The sequence below is a fragment of the Peromyscus maniculatus genome, chromosome 11 (assembly GCF_049852395.1).
Source record: "Peromyscus maniculatus bairdii isolate BWxNUB_F1_BW_parent chromosome 11, HU_Pman_BW_mat_3.1, whole genome shotgun sequence".
NCBI classification, from domain to species: domain Eukaryota; kingdom Metazoa; phylum Chordata; class Mammalia; order Rodentia; family Cricetidae; genus Peromyscus; species Peromyscus maniculatus.
The window spans coordinates 51788219-51810166 of NC_134862.1; the positions used below are offsets into that span (position 1 = coordinate 51788219).

The window sequence follows — 21948 nt, forward strand, 5'->3', positions numbered from 1 at the left end:
TTAATATAATTAGATGTAACCCAATCTGAGTACTGGAAGCTTCATTTGGAGAGAAGTACAGTACAGTTGTGGATCTGTCTTCCCATTTTTTTGGCAATTTAATTGCATTTCCTTCATATTTGTATATATTTTTGAAGCTTATATTCTTTTACACTTTCATACTACAAACTCAAGTGTACCTTAATTTTAGTTCTCTTTGTGTGTATTCCCTCTTTTGTCACCCTCTAAGCTCCACATGTCCATTTGATCCTCACATTCCAGTCCCTCCACTTTAATTGATAACTTCAACTCCATTTTCCTTTCCTAGGGAGATCGATGTAGACCCCTTCTCCTTGTCTCTTACTCTATAACTAATCTCTATGGTACTGAAAATGATAGTTTGGTTATCATAGATATAACAGCTAAAATCCACATATAAGCAAATATGTACCTTATTTGTCTTTCTGGATCTGGCTTATCCTATAATGTTATTTTTTTATTGTACCATCCATTAACTTGAAAATTGCACAATTTCATGCCTTCAACATGTGAGGAATACATGAAATTGTGTAAATGTGTACATTTTCTTTATCCATTTTTCTCCTGAGATACATGTAAGCTGTTTCCATTTTTTTTTGTGTGTGTTTTCATAGATTCTAGAAGGGTTTTTATTCATTTCCTCTTGAAGGACCTTTATCATATTCCTTAAGTAATTTTTAAGGAATTTTTTCTTGTTTTTCTACTATATTGTAATATTCAGGGCTTACTGTTGGAGGATTTCTGGGCTTTAGTGTAGACATTTTTGTTCTGGCTGTTATTACTGTGTTTTTATAGTAGCATCCAGGCATCTGGATTTGAAGATTGTAATTCTATGTGCTGATACCTGGTCTGGTCTTGTTGGGTGTTCTGTTCATTGATTTCTTGTTACCCTCTTTGGTTCTTAGGAGAATGTGTTGGCTGTTTATTGCTTGGTAGAAAATTGTTTTAGGATTTTGATAGGTGTAACCAATAGAGGTCCCAAGTAAATTATGCTCCTTAGTATCTGGAGATGACACATTTTAGTAACAGAGATGGCTTAGAAAGTGGGGTGTTTCTCAAGAGGGAGGAGAGCAACGAGTTCCACCAGGATCTGTGTAATCCCCTGGGAATGGAGGCAAAGAGTAAGGAGATGCCACAGCAACTCATCAGGTACAGAGGTGGGGATAAGACTGGGGGATTGGATATGGTAAACAGTATGAATAGTTAAGTTCTGAATCTCACCTACTGGCTTTACTGGCAGGCTTGTCTGAAGGAGTCCCAGGGAATTCTCTCTGAAAATGGAGGCTAAGAAAAAATGGAGGCTAAGATCTGGGAGAAAAAGTGCTAAGATCTAGGGGCCAGAGAAAGGAAGGACATCAGGGGCCAGCCACCCAATTACCCAACCAGCAGGCCACAGAGTAAGATTAAGATTTCTGGGAGTAAGAGAATGGGAGAAGCCCAGAGGCAAAAGGTAGACAGGATAATTTAAGATGAGGAAAGTTGGCTAGAAACTAAGCCAAGCTAAGGCCAGGCATTCATAATTAAGAATAAGCTTCAATGTATGGTTTTATTTGGGAGCTGGATGGCAGGCCCCCCAACAAAAAAGCCAAAGACCAACCAACAATTTATGTAGTTGTAACAAATGAAATAAAATAAATGCCTAGATGTGGTGGTATTGTGTTCTCCAAAATATTGTGTGCTCTAATAAATTTATCTGGGGTCAGAGAACAGACAGCCACTAGATACAAAGGCTAGAAAATGATGGCACTCACACCTTTAATCCTAGCATTCCAGAGATAGAAATCCCTCTGGATCTCTGTGAGTTCAAGGCCACATTGGAAATAGCCAAGCATGGTGACACACGCCTTTAATCCCAGAAAGCCAGCCTTTAATCCCAGGGAGTGGTGGTAGAAAGCAAAAAGATATATAAGGCGTGAGGACCAGAAACTAGAAGATTTTGGCTGGTTAAGCATTCAGGCTTTTGAGCAGTAATTCAGCTGAGACCCATTCCGGATGAGGACTCAGAGGCCTCCAGTCTGAGGAGACAAGACAAGCTGAGGATCCAGCGAGGTGAGATATCTGTGGCTTGTTCTGTCTCTCTGATCTACCAGCATGGACCCCAATAACTCACCTCAGGTTTGATTTTATTAATAAGAACTTTTAAGATTCCTGCTACACCTAGATGGTAGGATAACGGAAGCCATCCTGGAATGGATATTTGCTGGGGCATTGTGACATATCCATCTCATGTGAGGATGAGCATGCCACAGTCACTGATTCTTTAATGATATGTGTTATTCTCTGTTAACCTGCATCTATTACAAATAGAGGCTTCATTGATGAGAGATGACAGCTTCACTAATCAATGGTTATAAAGATAAGTATTTAGAAGCCAACTGGATACTGCATCAATTTAGTAATACTATAAAACTACATTTTGCCTATGGCTGGCCAACAACATCTGAGGCCATAGTTTCATGGGCAGTTTATAGTTCAAGCCATGAGTTCATTTCTGCAGAGGAGACTTTAAATCCTATCAGACAGGTTTTGGTTTTTCCCACTTCTCAAGATTTCATGCCTGTAGTCTGTGTTTTCCTGTGTCCTGTCCATTCCTCAGCCACTCAGACCCAAGTAAACACACGAGACTTATATTAATTATAAGTGCATGGCCATGGCTCAAGCCTTTTGCTAGCTAGTTCTTACATCTTAAATTAGCCCATAACTATTAATCTATGTATCACCACATGTTCCATGGCTTTACCTGCGTTCTATTACATGTTGCTCCTTGGGCGGCTAGCTGACTCTCAACCAGCTTTCTTCCTGCCTCTCTCTTTGAATTTCCCACCTACCTCTAAAGCCCCCAGAAGGATATAATATTGCCTAAGTAAATGGGAAGTTAATTGTAAGCAACTTCCACAAATCTATAATGACAGAGACAGCTGGCTATGTGGACAGTCATCCAACGTTCCTCTGCAAAGTTGGGGCATCCATCTTCAGCCCAAAGGCTTAGAGTCTCTCAGTCACATCTCTTTGTGTCCTGTAGAATGTCTGGCAGTTTTCTCTGTGAAAGCAGGAACCTGAAGGACCATCTCAACTTGAATAGTTCAGTGGTCACTTTCCCATGAGTCCTGCATGTCCAGTCGACACATCTTTTTCTCAAGCAGTCCAGGCAAAAACACTTTCTTGCCCAAATGGCTATTTTTGCCTAGAAGATGATAAACTCCATATGGAGTGTCTTCAAAGCTTACCTTGCTTTTTAAATTGGTGTGGCCAGAAACACATGCATCTCACTCCCATAAAGTCTAAGTTTTTAAAACATTTTAAATGTCATATTCTGAGGTCTTTGATGTAGTTAAAGACTAGATAGTTATAATTTTCCTTGGTTATGATAAAAGATAATTTAGATATGACACTTTAGACTCACAATTCAGGATAGATAGACTATTTTCTTTAATTTTACAAAATACAAATAGACTACATATTGTGACTGTAATTCTTGCTTGATTACTGTTTTGTTAAAAGCAATTTTGCTATGTTAAAGTTAAACCGTTCCTTTTTGATTAGAGAGAAAAGGGGAGGTTCTGTGGGATATTCTGTATGCTGTGAATATGTGTTGCTCTGATTGGTTGATAAATAAAGCCATTTGGCCTATGGCAAGGCAGCTTAGAGGCAGACAGGAAATTCGAAGGGAGAGACAGGAAGAAGGCTGAGGGAGATGCCAGCCAGCCGCCCAAGTAACAACATGTGATTGGATGCAGGTAAAGCCATGGAACATGTGGCAGTATATAGATTAATAATTATGGGCTAATTTAAGATGTAAGAGCTAGCTAGCAAAAGGCTTGAGTCATGGCCATGCAGTTATGATTAATATAAGCCTCTGTGTGTTTATTGGGGGATGTGAGTGGGAGAGTTTTGTCCCAACCACCAGCAGGCCAAGACACAGAAAATCTTCTAGCTACACATGGACATATCTCACTTGGTGAAGCATTATTTGCAGTTCCTATTGTTCACAGCTGGGTAAGCCAGCTAGTACCTCTTCTCTCCAAGAACCTTGCCTAGAACTTTTCACCACTATGAACAATAGCCACCAGAAAGGAAGCCTCTATCTAGTTCAGTAGGAGCTTGATTTCTCCAGTTCTTGCAGATCTTTGTCACTTCTGTTCCTCCAAATTCTGTCCCTCAGTTGTACCTGAAGATTTCCTGGTCCTACCTGGCCCACAGTAAGGACAAATCTCTCTCACTCGCCAGTCCCACAGCTGCTCAGACCCAACCAAGTAAACACACAGAGACTTACATTACTTTTAAACTCTATGGCCATGGCAGGCTTCTTGTTATTTAGTTCCTATAACTTAAATCAACCCATTTCTATAAATCTATACCTTGCCACATGGCTCATGGCTTCCTGGTATCTTACATCATGTTTCTCATGGCGGTGGCTGACAGCGTCTCCCCAGTCAGCCTTCCTCTTCCCAGAATTCGCCTCTCTGTTTGTCCAGCTTATACTATACTCCCTGCCTGGTTACTGGCCAATCAGTGCTTTATTTATCAATTAATCATAGCAACATATTTTTACAGCATACAGAACATCCACAGCACTCAGTCATATTTTTTATAAAATAATTTTGCCTCCAAATTTCAATGGAAAACTAAGTACAAAACCTGTATTGTTTGGGGGAATCTAGGATAGGTTTTCATATGAGCTTTTCAAGCATCCTTAATAATATCTTTTTCTCCTCATACTCTCTCTCTGCTTTACCCTCTGATTCTTTTCACTTAAGTCTCCCTTTCCATTGTTTTCTGCCCTCCTTCACTTGTGTTCTGTGCTTTCTATAAGTACTCCAAATCATACACAGACAGAATGAACGATTTGAATCTATAACCATATGTGGTAAAATATGCAGCATTTGTCTCTCAAGGTCTGGGTTACTTCAATTAGTATATATTTTTTTCAAGTTTATTCCACTTACCTGCAATTTTCATGATTACATTTTTCAATATCTGAAAAATACCATGTGTATATATACCATATTTTTATTATCCATTCATCGGTTAATGGACATCTATATTTTTATGTTCTAAAATTCTCAGTTCTTTTATATATTGACTACAGTTTTATCTGTCTTTTTACTACTGATAGAGACAGCAATGATGTGTCTCATCTTACAAATTCTGTTATTGTTTTTATTCACTTCATTCTTGTTGAATTGTCAGTTTCACTAGTGTATTTTCAGGCTACCTAGTTCTTTGGGTTTTACTACAACATATGCATAGTGTAGCTTACTGTTTTAGAACTATTTTGACAATTTCATAAATTTATGTAACATATTGTGATCATATTCACCCCATTACATTTATATCTCCCTCCCATTCATGCTGACCCATATTATAACATTCACAATAAAAACATCTGTTCCAAATGTAATTTTATTTTTGACAGAAAATAAAATTGCAAGCATCCAATGAATAAACATTAAAGAGTAGAAGGTCTTTCTTTAGCTACAGTTACAGTATAGAGGCATTTAAACATTTCATTTTGCTATTAAACACCTATGTAAATAACAACCTTCCTTGTGTATATGAGAGTTATAGACTCATATCAAATTAACCTCCACTTATAATAAAGTTTCCACAATGGATTGTAAATAACAAAATAGCAGGATATGAGTTAGTAATTGTAACATTATTTACCCTCTTAATTAACTAATGTAGGAGTAATAAATTCCATTGATAGAATGAAGCAATACACAATTAGATTAAAATATGTTTACTCAATACAACTTAAGATATTATAAAAGAGAAAAGAAGATCCTCTGGAAATGACCAAGCATAGTCTACACTCAGACTAAACAGTCCCTAAGACTGATCAGAATTACAACTGCAGTAGTGAATGCCCAAATGACAAACATGGGTTAACAGTTACTTTTCTTTCCATTGTCTCTTAAAACCTGACAGCTGCAACTTCAGGGAGGAGAATTTATTTTGTCTCTCACTTTCAGAGGTTATAGCCCCTCACTTTGGAGAAGGCATAGCATCGCAGTGGGAGAGACTGGTTCCCCAGGAGAAGGAGCTTGCACTGTAGTTGCCTCACAGCTGGCATAGCAAGAGGAGGAGCATCACTCAGGAATCAGCAAAGGCAATGGCCCTCACAGGCTTGCCCTTAGTGACCAAATTCACCAGACAAGCTCCAACTTCTAAGGTTTCACAACGTTCTCAAGCAGCATCCCTAGCTGAGGACCAAATGTCTAAACACATGAGCCTATAGGGACATTTCATTCTCAATACATAATGGGTAACAATACTTTATCTTTGTAGCTAAAATTTTTTCATACTCTGAAAGTTGTCTTCTTTCCTGCTCTCAATACCTCCTTCCTCTCTTTCTTCTCTTTCCACCTTTGGTGTTTAACTTTTATGCATATAAGATTTTGTGGTCCTTACTATGAAATGACTCTTTTTTTTCTTGCTATGGGTACACTTAAAATAATGCCTTTATGCACTAAGTCATTTTTTTTTAATTCTGTGGAGGATTCTGTCCTTCAGTAGTACAAAAGGCAGTCAGTGTTTACTCAGTGCTATTAAATGAAATGCTAGTTAGCAGTTCTTGATTACAAGTATCAACGCTTTCACATTTCCTAAGTAGCAATTGGCCATGTACACTGGTAATAACAGAATTCACTTCCAATGAAATAAATTCCAGGAACCAGAATATTATGAAAGAGGAGATATTTTAAGTTCTCCATGGGAAGAGATATGTATCCTTGGAGGCGTAACATGAAAATTAATTCCTTATAGCAGGATATCATAATCTCTTCTGTTTAATTTATTAACCAGAACCTTCTGTTCAAATAGCAGTATTAGAGATGAACGAAGCATAGTATGATGCCTGATTAACTGCAACATCCTTCCCTGGGGTTATTTGAAAATAGAGCAGGCTTAATTGGTTCCTGCAAAACTATAACTAAATATAAACTTAACTAAAATAAGTATAAATTCCCAAACTTATGCTTGATTCCCTGAAAGATTTAAATCTACTTGCCTTCTGCTTGTATTATTAATAGATTGAAATAAAAGACATGGATATAGGTTTATATATTTATAATGATAGGAAAATTTTCATTAGGTAATTTCTTAAATTGATATTCCATATATTTAGACCTTATTTGAAAGTTCCACCCAGAGATGTTTTTATCCTTAAAGACATTTTTCAAGTAAAACTTAAAAGCATTGAATTGTTAATTTGCTTTAAAAATTCACACAAATTTTCTATACACTAAAAACCTAAAAGTTCTGCAATAAATGTGTTTAACTATATGTAGTGGGTTATGATACAAATACATGTGACAGGCAGCTCTCACCAAATCTGGGAGGAGAGGCATGCTACTCTCTGTGTCTGAATGTGAATTCACTATGTTTCTGCTCTTATAAAACATTTTTAAAGTATTTATGCTTAGTTTTAGTGTGTGTATCTGTGTCTACCTGTGAATATGTGCATTTGAGTGCAGTTATCACAGATCTCAGAAGCCCCAGATGCCACTGAGACTGGAGTTATAGGCAGTTGCAAGCCACCAAATATTGGTGTTAGGAACTGAATATAAGTCCTCTGAAAGAACAATGCAAGTTCAGAAATACTGAGCCATCTCTTCAGTCCTAGAGTTTATCTCTTATTACAAAATTCTATAGAAAGGTCTGATCCCAAGTCACAGGAGCCAATGTGTGCTAATCTCTGTATGGTGAAAAGGTACAGTTTGTTCTAAGACTTTGGCAAGTTCTTTGTCACAGAGACCTGACAGCACAAAATAATCGGCTTCTTGAAAACTGAAACAAAATGTAAGCTTGTCAATCTAGGGATCTCTGTTCAAGGGGCTTCTTAACTTTAGTGTTCTTATGCTCAATGTAGGCTGCAAATTAGAATCACCTAGAGAGTTTTCTCAAATATTCTGTTATCTAGGTGCTATCCAAGACCTGTCATTACCGCCGAGAAAGCAGGCAAGCACTGGTATTTTTGTAAAGCTCTCTAGGTGATTCTAATAGCACTGCCAGGTTAAGAGCCCCTGCCCTAGTGTCCCATTTTCCACAGAGCAAAAGCATTCTTTATAAATCTGCTTCACTCTCTTGTGCCATTCACATTTACCATGAACTGAAGATTTTAAGGATGTGCTCCCCCTGTTCAGTATCTCAAGACCTAAAATGAGGTAGTCAGAGACAATTAAACCCATCCCTTTCACCCATCCCTCAATTGCCCCTGTTTTTGAAGGTTGTATATTTGTTTTTTACGATTTGAATACATCCTGATTTGTGTGTTTGTATATTCACTGCCTAAGCCTGTTCTAAACAAGGAAACAACAATAGATATGTAAAAGTGGATGGAGAAACATCATGAGGCTTCAAACCTGCAGGAACAACCACAGGCAACTAAGGAATCCTGAGAGTGGGAGGTTTACCCAGGCAAGAGTAAATGAATTCATTATGTAATATCATATGGTCAGGCCTGAAAACATACTATTTCTTATCAATAATGTTATTTAGGGGTACCAATGCACTGATCCTAAAGCATTTTATTTCCCATCCACCTTTACAACAAGGAGTACTCATATGACTACCTTCTAATCAGTGAAACAGAAGCTTTTTATTTATTTTAAGAGTTAGAGGAGTTCAAAGAAAACTGAGGACAGTAAATCTGCTTTGAGTTAAAAGGCTTCTTGTCCAATCATATGCCTGATTTTCAGAGCTGAGAGGATATTAACAGATTCCTCAAGCTGGTATGGATCATGACTTGTGTCTGGAGATAAAGCTGAGAATATAATAACAGAAGATTTTATGTATTTGTACGTCCATGAGTGGAAGCACACCACCATTCTGATAAGGGTATTGACAATTATCATTAGGCTATTTGAAAATTCTATCAATGCCATAATAATAGCAGTATATTTCATGCTATTGTAGATATAAGCTTTAAAGAATGACTAACAAGTGTCTGTTTCTATGGGAACTATTTTCTCATGATTTATGTTCTCATCTTTTCTCCTTTCCTATCTTTCTATTCTATAAATGTACTTCTAATCACATGAACAAGTAGATAAATTCAACACATCACTTAGTACTCCTTGTCAAATTAAAGATGGCAAGTGTAGAATTAGAACCTTCTGAAGTTAAAAAATCATGTTCTTTTTCTAATGGTGTTAAATGCTTTCTTTCCTATTAGTGAGTATATAATCGCATTTAAATTGTTATTTATTAATACAAAGTTATTTTTTGTATGTTTTTTGCTTTTTATTTTTTTTGAGACAAGGTTTCTCTGTTAAGAACTGGATGTTTGTTGTAGACCTGGCTGTTGTTCTCTATGCAGACCAGGCTGGCCTTGAACTCACAGAGATCCACCTGCTTCTGCCTCCCGAGTACTAGGACTGAAGTTGAATGCCATCATGCCCAGCACAGAGTTCTTTTACATGAATAATATTTGGTGTTTCAGAGTAGAAAAGCAAATTACATACAGTATAGCACTGAATTTTAAGCTCCTGTCTTTAGAACAATTTCACTAGACTACAAACAATGACTACTGTGTGACTCCACAACTGGGCTTAGTTTGACAGTCAAGTTATAATACAAAGATTATATTATCATACGGGAAGTAATTTCTTAGACAGCAACCATAGGAGACATGACAGAGTTGTTTTCTTTTTAGAGCTAAATAAATGTTGGGGTTAATATGAATGGAGGAGGCTTGAAGAGATTGCTGTGATTAAATAACTAGACTTGTACATATCTTTGAGATTTTCTCCAAATGCTTTGTTCGTGTGATCTGTTTAATAATTGTTTAAAAGAGCAATAATATGATAGGTTTGGAGTCTTTCCTGAATGAAAACGTCAAGAAAGAATCAAAGGAAGCTCTGCTACTGTCCTCGGGGTGGCAGCTCTGTGCACTGAATCCACTGGTCATTCCTGGAGTGGTATAAAGCTGGTCCTCTGATACCATGTTCAACAGACTCTAGTAAAGGAAGCCATTCATCACAGAAGTGTTCCAGGGAGCAGGCTCTGAGTGTGGGACGTACTTGTCATTCAGGACTTACGTCCAAAAAGCAGCCTGCCAGAAGCTGTCAGCAAAATCATCTCTGTAAGCTTTAGGTGTGTCTCATCAGTGGAAAGTATGTGCTCACACTGTTTATGTGGCATGCATATGAAGGATTTCATTTTTACACATTAATTTGTTAATGATTAGATATGGAATAATTTTGAAATGTTTTAGAAGGCCACTTGGATCTTGCCCCAGAGTAAGATTAGAGCACATTATCTTGTATTTTCGGAAGTTTTTTATTTATTTTAACATCATCACCTAGACCTATGAAAAAATTAGGAACTTTTTCTGAAAGGAGATAGTAAATTATTATATATATATATTATTTATTTATTTAAAGAGAGAAAACTATATCATATTATTTTAGTTTTCACATTATTCACCTTATGAAATATATTACATATTGGATTATTAATTACAATGTATGTTTCACTTGTGGAAGCAATAACATTAATTATATTATTTTGTGTGTATTTTCTATATGGGTGAGAGAAAGCTCAACTTATCAAATACTCTTATTTTTGTAAAGACTTGTGTGTCTTTAGTTTATGTTTATGTGTGTTTTGCCTGCATGTGTTTATGTGCATTCAACACATGCATGCATTGCACAGGAAGCCAGAAGAGTGTGGTGGTGAATCTGGAACAGGAATTACAGATGCCTGTTAGCTGCCATGTGGGTCCTCAGAACTTAACACATGTCCTCTTCAAAAACACCAAGACATCTCTCCAGCCTGAAATTATGAAATAATTTTGAATTTCATGTTCTCTTCCTTTTTTATGTAGAGCAAATAAATAAAGGGATAAGCAAATACGTCCTTGCTATACCTCAGACCTCATAGCTCTGGTACACTGTTCAGTTTCTTTTTCAGTCTCTAAAAGGTCCCGTCTCAACTATGCAAGATGATATGTTTCCAAGAGTACGTTTACATTTTGTGCCAGGCAGATTTCCAGTCTATGAAACTGTTTATATCAATGCCATCTATGTTTACATTTGCATCTACAGGTTTCTCTCTATAAAAAAAGTGCGATGGCTCACAGCATTCTGATGGAGCCAGACAGTCCTGTTTCCCTCAGGGAAGCACAACAATTCATCATGTTTTTCTCATCTTTGACATAGATATGCCACAGGAATCTATGAATACCAAATGTGCTAAAAGTGTGTGTGTTTGTCTGTATATGCACATACATATACACACTCACACACATATAAAACATGTATACACACAAATATATGCAAAATGCTAAGAAAGAGAAAGATGCTAACAAAATTGCCAACATTTGCTGTTTCTACTAATGGGGCTTTGTAAGTATGCAAATGTATAGCATACAAGTACATACACAGATACACACTTCATTCATTTCTATAGATGTTATATCGAATGACAACAAGTGAAAAGCATGGTTTATCACCACAGTAAATGTGTCTGGTCAGACTCCTCTCAAATCTATGGGAAGGTGGCCTTGAATTCTCTTGATTTGAAAGTATGAACACAAAGTTGGTGTACTAACTTGCATATTAAATATATCTCCAAAATATATTGAGACAAATATGCAAAGAAAGCATGCTTTTATAGATGAGAGAACATTCATACTTAGTGGTACTCTGATTTCCTACTATTACCTTAGAAGTATAATTGTTGAAAATATTATTACCTTAAAATACAATTATCTGAGGGTATTCACATGCTTTTTGGTTAGAAACTCTTCTTTTAACTGAAGTGATTGATGCTTTTCTTAGTCGTATTCTACCTGGGAAAGTGGAAAGATGCTATGAAGAGAAGAAAAATGGATCATGGAGAGTACTATGTGGAACATTACCAAGTTGTTAATACTGGTCTTTGAAAGTATAGTTTACCAGATATGAGCATGTACCATAAGAAAACCTTCCAGCTTATAACAGGATGTTAATTTGATACTGGTGTGTGTGTGTATGAGTGTGTGTGTATGTGTGTGTCTGTGTTCATGTGCGTTAGCTTCTTTCCTTCTATATAATTTCTACCCTTGACATTATTTCCCAGCTTTATTTTGTATATTATTTTATCTAGTTCCCTAAACTCTGTTTATTACATGCCATATGAAGATTGTCCTCTTCCCCAAATTAGTGTCTCTGCCTTAGCTTTGCTGTCCACCTCCATGCCCCTGCCTTCCAGAGTCCAGTTCAGCATGATTTCAGTGTTTCTCTTATCACTTACATGAATTATTAATGTGTTTCTGCGTGCCTCACCTTCTCTCTTTCTCCTCCCACCCTTTCTCCTGGCTTCCCTCTAGCCCCTCCCCCTTTCTCTTTCACTGGACATCCACTATTGGGTGAACAAGCCAATTCAATTGTTTCATTATATGACTGTCTTCTTTGCTGCACTGAGAATTTTATTTATAATGGCACGGGCAGTGTCTGTTTTACAGTAGCAGAACCCTGAGTTAGCCCAAGGTACATGGAAGTAGTCAACTTCAACTGAATATAAAGAGAGATAGAGGGTAGACCCTGGAGTGCTAAAACGACCTACTTCAGCATAGAAGAGTATAAAGATCAATGGCCTACTCAATCCGGATTGCTCTGATTATATGTGGCTACAAAAATCAAAGGCATGGGACATTTCATGATGTAAAGGAGAACATAGTAGCATATCATTTTCTCCTGTTTCAGCTGCCATCTCATGCCCATGTTCTTTTTTGCTTGTTTGATGGTTCTGTAGTAAAATAAAATCAACACTGGGTGGTGGTGGCATACACATTTAATCCTAGTACTCAGGAGGCAGAGCCAGGAGGATCTCTGTGAATTCGAGGCCAGCTTGGTCTACAGAGCGAGATCCAGGACAGGCACCAAAACTACACAGAGAAACCCTGTCTCAAAAAACCAAAAAAAAAAAAAAATGAAGTCAACTAAGTCTGAGAATCTCAAAATATTTTTAGATACAGCTAACCCTGATCTCTGGTATTATTATGCATTGTTAACCACACAATTATTACAGGATCAGTATCTTTTTCTGATGACTTTGTTGGAAAATCTTTATAGAAAGGTGATTATAAACACAATATAATAAGTTAATATTACTGTATATAATACCATATTTAAATTTTTCAACCTGTATAGTACAGATTACTAGGAAAGTACATTATTCATTAATTTCTAAAAGAAAAATCATTTTAATAAGAGAAGTTGTAATTTATCTGAGAATATCTGCCTAGTGAAAAGCACTCACATACTGCTCATCCTACTGGCTATTGACCAATGAATATGTGTTTTTATCACAATTAGGATCCATCTAGATTTAACATCACTTTATTCATTCTCGCTAAATAAGGTGCATTTAAATAGTTTGATTTAGTGGAGTTTGTCAGTCAAATACTAATATTTGGATTTAAGGTTTTTAATATGACTATTGGCATGCCTAACATGGGGTCAATCATTTTGACACTGAATACACATTTGTTAAATTATAATATAATTAGTTGAACAACATTCTAGAGTCATATGAGATAGAACACTTTTTTTTTCTGTAAGTTCAGAAGAGATGTCATGTGTGAAGTGCTCTAGCAGGCCTGAACAAGACAAAAATAGATCTGAGCATGGCAAACATGGCTCTGGTAGGCCTTGCCTTTCTCCCATTCCGTCTGCCTTGCTAAACTTTTAAGATTCCATTCCTAAAACTAGCCATCAAGATCTATTCTACTATTTAGCCACTTCCTCCACCTGAGGCTGACCACCAAGTTCCAGCTATCAAAGCATTGAAATCCAGCAATCAAAAGCTCTTTTTTGGAAACCCTAATTAACATGCCCAATCAAAACAAACCAACTCACCCTAACACTGGGTTTTCCTTTTTCCCTTTATAAACTGCCATTTGTCTATAGACCACATCTGTCTTCTCTCTAACTAGAGGCAGTTCTTTCTCCCTCTGGGACAAACATCTGTCTTCCCTTCTCCTTTGCCCCCTTTCTCCCCCTTCCTCTGTCTCTTGTCTTTGTCCTTCTGGGTTAAATAAATCTCCTTTGTGGTGAGAATTTGGTCTTGGCATGTCCTGTGCTCATCTGGAATCGTGGATAACAATAAATGTGGATAACATGAAAAAAGATCTGAAGGTGCATACCTGACTAAAGTAAAGGGCACTTTTCTTTCAGTCAGAATTTTTACAAATTTGGAGAAATTACTTGAAAAAAAAAACCCACCTTAATTCTAGAATTACCACATTAGTTTCCATATATACCAGAAAAAAATCTATAAAATATATTTCATTTCCTTCTCGTTTTGTTTATTCACTGATGCAAGTTTTAAATGCAATTCCTTGGGATTACAAATTACTGAAAGCAGGCATGGTAGTACGCACCTCTAAATCTTGCACTTAGGTCCAGGAAAATCACAATAGGCTACCTGAAATATTCTATCTCATTTCAGTGCCCAATAAGAATAATTAAATATAATTAAGAAAAATTATCAGTTTTTTCTAAGAAGCTGTTCTACATAATTGATAAGGTCCCTAGATGCACAATCACTTCTGTGACAAATATGTAAAGTACATATTCAGCCATTTATGCATCACAACACTAGAGTATTTAAACATACCATTAAAACTTAGTAGTATACAATTAAAGCAAAAATTATTAGTAATAGCATATTTGTCTAAAAATATGGCTGTCCATTCAGTGATATTTCATCCATGCCATTGAGCTAACATCTCTGCCCCAGATAAGTGAAATTCACAGTGAAATTAAATCAGTCTCTTCTGCCAAATTTTATATTATTTAAATATTACACATACAATATTCACAAAACCTTTGCAAGTACATTCAATTTTGTTTTAAATAGCAACAAGAATATTAAATATAATTGTGGCACCTGTTTTTCAGAATACGTAGTTTACATATTAAGTTTTTTCATTTGTTTGTTGAGTATATTTTTTATTATTCTCTCATACAATACATCCTACCACAGTATCTCTCCCTCTGGACCTCCCAGCACCTCCTCCTCAGACTTCCCTGTTCCCCAGACCCATCCCTCCTCCTTTCACTGCAGAAAAGAACAATTCTCTCGGGGACATCAACTAAACTTCACATAACAAGTTACAACGTGACTGAGCACAAAAACCTCAAATCAGGGCTGGGCAAGTCAACCCAGTAGGAAAAAAAGGGATCCCCAAAGCAGACACTGTTAGGAGTCCCACAAAGCACTAAGCTAACAACCATAACATGTTTGCAGACCACCAAGCACAGACTCATGCATGCTCTGTGATTGCCTTCAGTCTCTTTGAGCCACTGCAAGCCCTGCTTAATTGATTCTGTGAGCTGTGTTCTACAGATATCTTTAACCCCTCTGGGTTTTAAAATTTTTCCTCTCCCTCTACTGTGGGGCTTCCTGAGCTTCAGTGTTAGTTACTAGATGATGTACAATCTGGGCTCTCTCTCTACCTAATAATTTGGCTCAGAATCTCTGCATCTGCTCCCATCAGCTGTCAGAGAAGCCACTCTGATGGCGAGTGGGCTAGGCATTGATCAATGAGTGTACAGAATATCATTAGGAATCATTTTACTGACTTTTTTTTTTATCCTAGGTCTCTGGCCTATTCAGCCTCCGGTTCCTGGTCATCCAAGCTGTGAAGGGCATGGGCTCCTTTTCATGGCATGGGCCTCAAATTAGACCAATTAATGGTTGGTGACTCACACAAGCTCTGAGCCTTCATTGCCCCAGCACATCATAATAGGCCAGATAGACTGTAGGTTGAAGGTTTTGTGGCTGGGTTTTTGTCCCAGTCCTATTACTGGAAATTGCCTGCTTACAAAAGATGGCTGATTCAGGGTCCATAGGCTCCATTACTAGGAGTCTTCCACTAGGGTCACCCTCATAGAATCCTGGGAGTTACTACAGCACTAGGTTTCCGCATCTCCCATCAAATGCCCTCCAATTCCAGTCATTGTTCCATGTACTCTCTCACCCCATCCCCAACTTCCCATATGATCCCTCCTATTCTGATACCCAGACACCCTCAGTCCACCTACAAAATCTATTCGATTTCTCTATCCCAGAGAGCTGTATGCACCCTCTTAGAGGTCTCCTTGTTACTTAGACTTTCTGAGTCTGTGGACTGTAGCATGGTTGTCATTTATTTAATGACAGCTGAGTAATATTCCACTACGTAAATGTTCCACATTTGTTTTATCCATTCTTAGATTGAGGGACATTGAGATTGTTTCCAGTTTCTGGCAATTGTGAATAATGCTATTATGAACATAGTAAGAAGTGTCTTTGGGTAAGATGGAGCATCCTTTAAGTATATGACCAAGAAGTGTATAGCTGGATATTGAGATAGATTGATTCTCAGATTTCTGAGGAACCACCACATAATTTTCATAATGATTGTGCAAGTTTTCATTCCCACCCAGCAATGGAGGAGTTTTCCCCTTAATCAACATCCTGACAGTATGAGGTATCACTCGTGTTATTGATCTTAGCCATTCTGACAATAATAAGATGGAATCTCAAAGTAGTTTTGATTTTCATTTCCCAGATGACTACATTTCTTTAAGTATTTTCCAGCCATTGGAGTTTCCTTGATTGAGAATTCTCAGTTTACATCTGTACCCCATTTTTAATTGGATTGATTGTTTTTGATGCCTATTTTTTTTAATTTTTTATACATTTTGGATATCAGCCATCTATCAGATGTCAAGTTGATGAAAATGTTATTCATTGAGTAGGCTGTCACTTTGTCCTATTGACAGTTTCCTTTGCCTTACAGAAGCTTTTCATTTTCATGAGGTCCCCTTATTAATTATTGATCTTAGTGTCTGTGCTATCTGTGTTCCTTTCAGGAAGTTTTCTCCTTGACAGTGTATTCAAGAATAATCCCCACTTTCTCTTCTAGCTGGTTCAGTGTATCTGGTTTTATGTTGAGGTCTTTGATCCACTTGAACTTGAGTTTTGTGCAGGTTGATAGATACAGCTCTATTTACATTTTTCTATATGCAGACATCCAGACAGATCAGCACCATGTGTTGAAGATGCTTTCTTTTTCTATTGTTTCTTTCTGGCTTCTTTACAAAACAAACACACACACACAACAACAACAACAACAACAACAACAAAACCCGAAAAAGCTGTCCATAAGTGCGTGGGCTGTTTTATGGGTCTTTTGCTTGATTCCATTAATCAAAGTGTCCATTTTTATGCCAATACCATGTGATTTCTTTTCTTGTTCAGCATTGTTTTAGCTGTCTTGTGATTTTATTGTTGTTTTTGGTTGGTTGTTTGGTCAGTTGGTTGGTTTTAGTCTTTTTGTTTGCTTTTTTTCTTCTTGTTTTCCCATGTGAAGTTGAGTATTATCCTTTAATGATCTATGAAGATTTGTGTTGGATATTTGATGGGATTGTGTTGAATCTATAGATTGCTTTTGATATGATGGCCATTTTTACTATGTTAATCCTAATAATCCATGAGCATGGGGCATCTTTCCAAGATCTTTTCATCTTCTGATATCATCCTCAACTTCTTTCTCTGAAGACTTAATGTTTTTGTCATACAAGTTTATCTTGCTTGGTTTGAGTAACCTCAAGAAATTTTATATTTTTTGAGGCTGTTGTAGAAGTTTTTTAATTAATTTTTTAAATTTCATCTCATATCTCATATCCAGCCACTTTGCTGAATGTGTACATCAGCTATGGGAGTTCCCTGGTAGAGTTTTGAGATGCTTATGTATAATATCATATCATCTGCTATTAGCAATAATTTCACATCTTCTTTTCCAATTTGAATCTGCTTGAATTCCTTCAGTTTTCTTACTGCTATGGCTAGAACTTTGAGTAGTGTATTGAATAGGTATAGAGAGAATGGACAGCCTTGACTTGTTCCTGATTTTAGAGGAATTGCTTTGAGTTTTTCTCCATTTAATTTGATTTTGGCTATAAGCTTGCACTAAATTGCCTTTATTATGTTAAATAATGTTTCTTGTATTCCTGCTTTCCCCAAGAGTTTTATCATTAACGGGTATTGAATTTTGTCAAAGGGTTTTTCAGCATTTGATGAAATAATCATGTGCTTGTTTTCTTTCAGTTTGCTTGTATGGTAGACCACTAAAGTGACAATTAATGAGGCAATTCCATGTAGTTTATTTGACAGTCAAAAAGGTTTATTTTGGTTAAACTTACAACCAGCACAGGGGATCAGCTACAGGATCCAGGAGAGGTGAGGTACAGTCCAACACATTTCTCTGGAGAACACTGACTTGGTCTGCAATCCAATATCCAGGATCACAAAGCAGCCAGGAGAGTGAGCATGTATACCTCTCAGTCTTAAGGGTCCAAAGAGGCCATCCCCCAGGAGCAGGTCATAGGCTGGTGTGGCAGTTACCTGCTGCCTCACTAGGGGTAGTGCTTCAAGGTCAAAGCTGGAACATGTACCACTACAGACCACATTGATTGATTTTTTTTTTTAACCATCCTTGCATCTCTAAGATTAAGCCTACTTGATCACTGTGAATGATCTTTTCTTATGTGTTCTTGGATTCAGTTTTTGGGTATTTTATTGAGTATTTTTTCTTAGCTCTGTTCACAAGGGAGATTGGTCTGTAATTCTCTTTCTTTGTTGAGTCTTTATGTGGTTTGGTTATCAGTGTGTTTGTTACCTCATAAAACGAATTTCACAATATTCCTTCTGTTTCTATTTTGTATAATAATTTGAGGGGCATTGATGTTACTCCTTCTTAAAAAGTGTGGTAAAATTCTTCACTAAAGCAGTATTGCCTTGACACTGTTTTGTTTTTTGTTATTATTGTTGTTGGAAGACTTTTAATGACTGCTTCTATTTCCTTAGGGAATATAGGCCTATTTAGATTGTTTTAATAATATCAATTTAACTTTGGCAAGTGGTATTGATAGAGAAAATTATTCATATATCTTTTAGACTTTCCAATTTTGTGGAATACAGGTTTTTAGAGTATGAATTTGTGATTCTTTGTATTTCCTTGATGTCTGTTGTTATTTCCCTTCCCTTTTCATTTTTTTATTTTGTTAATTTGGATATTCTTTCTCCATCTTTAAGGTAGTTTGGATAAGGGTTTGTCTATCTTGTTAGTTTTTTCAAAGAATCAACTCCATTTCATTGATTCTCTGTATTGTATTCTTTGATTAAATTGTATTTGTTTCAGTCCTCAGTTTTATTATTTCCTGTCATCTACTCTAGTTGGGCATATTTATTCTTTTAGTTCTAGAGCCTTCAGATGTGCTGTTAAGTTGCTAGTATGAGATTACTCCTATTTCTTTATGTAAGCACTTAGTGCTATGAACTTTTTTTTTCAATACTGATTTCATTGGGTTCCATAAGTTTGGGTATGTTGTGTATTCATTTTCATTTAAATTCCAGAAAGTCTTTAATTTATTTATTTCTATTTCTATATTGACCCAATATTCATTCAGTAATAAGTTGTTCAGTTTCCATGAGGTAGTAGGCTGTCTGTTGTTAATGTTGGTGAAATCCAGATTTAATCTGTGGAGGTCTGATATGATGCAGGGGCTCATTTCAATTTTCTTATATTTGTTGAGACTTGCTTTGTAAATGTATGTGGTCTATTTTGGAGAAATTACCATGAGGTGCTGAGAAGAAGGTAAATTCTTTTGAGCTTGGATGAAATGTTATGTAGATATCTGCTAGTTCCATTTGGGTTATAATATCTCTTAACTTCAATATTTCTGTCTTTAGTGTTTGTCAGGATAGCATTTCATTGAAAGTGGGGTAATGAAGTCTCCTACTATGTGTGAAGGTCAATGTATTACTTAAGCTTTAGTAATATTTCTTTTACAAAGATTGGTGCCCTTATGTTTGGGGCATAGATGCCAGGAATTCAAAGATAATCTTAGTTGACTTTTCCTCTGATGGGTATAATGTTCCTTCCTTGACTCTTTTGGTTAATTTTGGTTTGATTAAATCTGTGAGGTACTTGAATGTCTACATCCATTTGTTCCTTAGGTCCATTTACTCGGAAAATCTTCCTTTAGTCTCAGGTGACACCTATCTTTTATTTTGGACATGTGTTTCTTGTATGCAGCAGAAGGATGGATCCTATTTTTGCATCTCTTCTGTTAGTCTGTGTCTTTTTATTAGTATTTGAGTCTATTGATATTGAGGAATATCAATTATCAATTTTTGTTTATTCCTGTTTTGGTGGTGGTGGTGTGTTTATGAATTTTTTTTTCTTTTATCTGCATTTATTTTATGTGAAATTTATTACCGTGCCATAAATTTTTGTTTCTTCAGTTTCTTCTGGGATATCTTCTTCTTCTGTGCAACCTCCTCTTCTGGCTTTGGAAAATGTGTTCCTTTTCAGTGAGGATCATCTCGATGTAGCAGGGGGAGCTCATGCATGGGTTAATCCAGCCATGAGCTCTGTAAGTCCGTCGGCGCATCTTCGGTGCTTTGTTCACCTGGATGTGTTCAATGACTAGAGAATCCATATCTAAACCCTTAAGTTCAGCATTACTCTCTGCATTCTTAAGCATGTGCAGCAAAAATTCAGCACTCTCTTTGGGCCACCGGCCCTGTGTCCAGCCCCACTGTTTGGCCTGGGCGCACCTACCAACTCCACCATTATACCGCGGGAAAGGCACACATTGCTTCTTTAAAGTGAAATCTTTCAGATATTTGGTGGCTTTTCGGATATGCATACCCTTGATGGCCTGGGCAGTTTCACGGGTGTTCTTAAAGGGAACTCGAAGATTTGAACCTCTCGATTTGCATGATTTCGTAGGGTTTTCAGGGTCAAGCGAGTAGCGAACCATCTTCACGGGTCACCTGAGGCTGCTTACAGAAAGAGCGTGTTTATGAATTTTTAATGTATGTTTCTCTTCTTTTTTTTTCTGGTATAAGATTATTTATTTCCTGTGTCTTCAAGAGTGTACTTAAACTCCCTGAGTTGGGAGTTTTTTTCGTTTAGTATCTTCTATAGAGCTTGATTTGTGGATAGATATTTAAATTTTAATTTCTCATAAAATATTGTGTTTTCTCCTTTGTTGATCGAAAGCTTTGGTGTATATAATAGTCTGGGCTGGCCTCATTTCTTCTCAGGGACTAGGGCATTGTGATGAGGTGGGGAATTGCAGATTGGGTAGACACCAAGAGACTAGGGGAGATCTGAGGGCATGGCCTCTGATTGAGCAGGGACATGCCTACATGTATTAAGTTTTCAATATAGGTAGTGGAAACTTGAGACTTAGAATGATAATTAGTTAATATTATGGAGTTAATGCATATGCATTAGAGAACAATATAATTTCAATATAAGGAATAAAAATTCTTTATTTTTTTCACAATATCCATCACATTCATGGGGTCATTACCCTGTGTAATTATTTTCTCATTTTTCTGTATCATACCATATTGAAAAGTATACACTCAAACTAGCAAAAACACAAATGCTTACTAACAACTATCAATTCTTAGATTTACATTATCAAGGGCTATTTCCTTTTCACTTTTATTTCTTGACCTCACAGTGAAAGCAAGCAGTTATTCAAAGAAGTACAGATTCCTCTGTCAGCATGAATTTGAGCTTAACTTTGATGATTCACATTATATTTTGTGATTTTTTTCTTGAACTGATGTTGGTCTCAGTGTGTTGCTTCAACATTATTCTTTCCTTTATTTTGTTAAAACTAAGTCTTTAGAATGTAATATTATAAAAAAATAACTTTAAGAAAAAGGCATGTTTAAGAAACAAATGAAGCCAGGCATGGTGGCACATGAAGATAAAGCCAGAACTCAGAAAGTGGAGGCAGCCAGATGAAGAAGACAAGGCATTATGTGCTGTATATGGAGACCATAACTCAACAACAACAAACAAATTTAAAGAATGAGTTCAATAATATTCTACATGCTTAGCAAATCCCAGACTTCAATTCTCAG

At 36.7% G+C, this 21948-nt stretch overlaps 1 pseudogene; it reads right to left on the reverse strand.

Annotated features, from left to right (window-relative positions):
• Positions 1 to 20285: 20285 nt before the first annotated feature.
• Positions 20286 to 20842, reverse strand: LOC102903344 (large ribosomal subunit protein uL22 pseudogene; annotated as a pseudogene).
• Positions 20843 to 21948: the final 1106 nt, after the last annotated feature.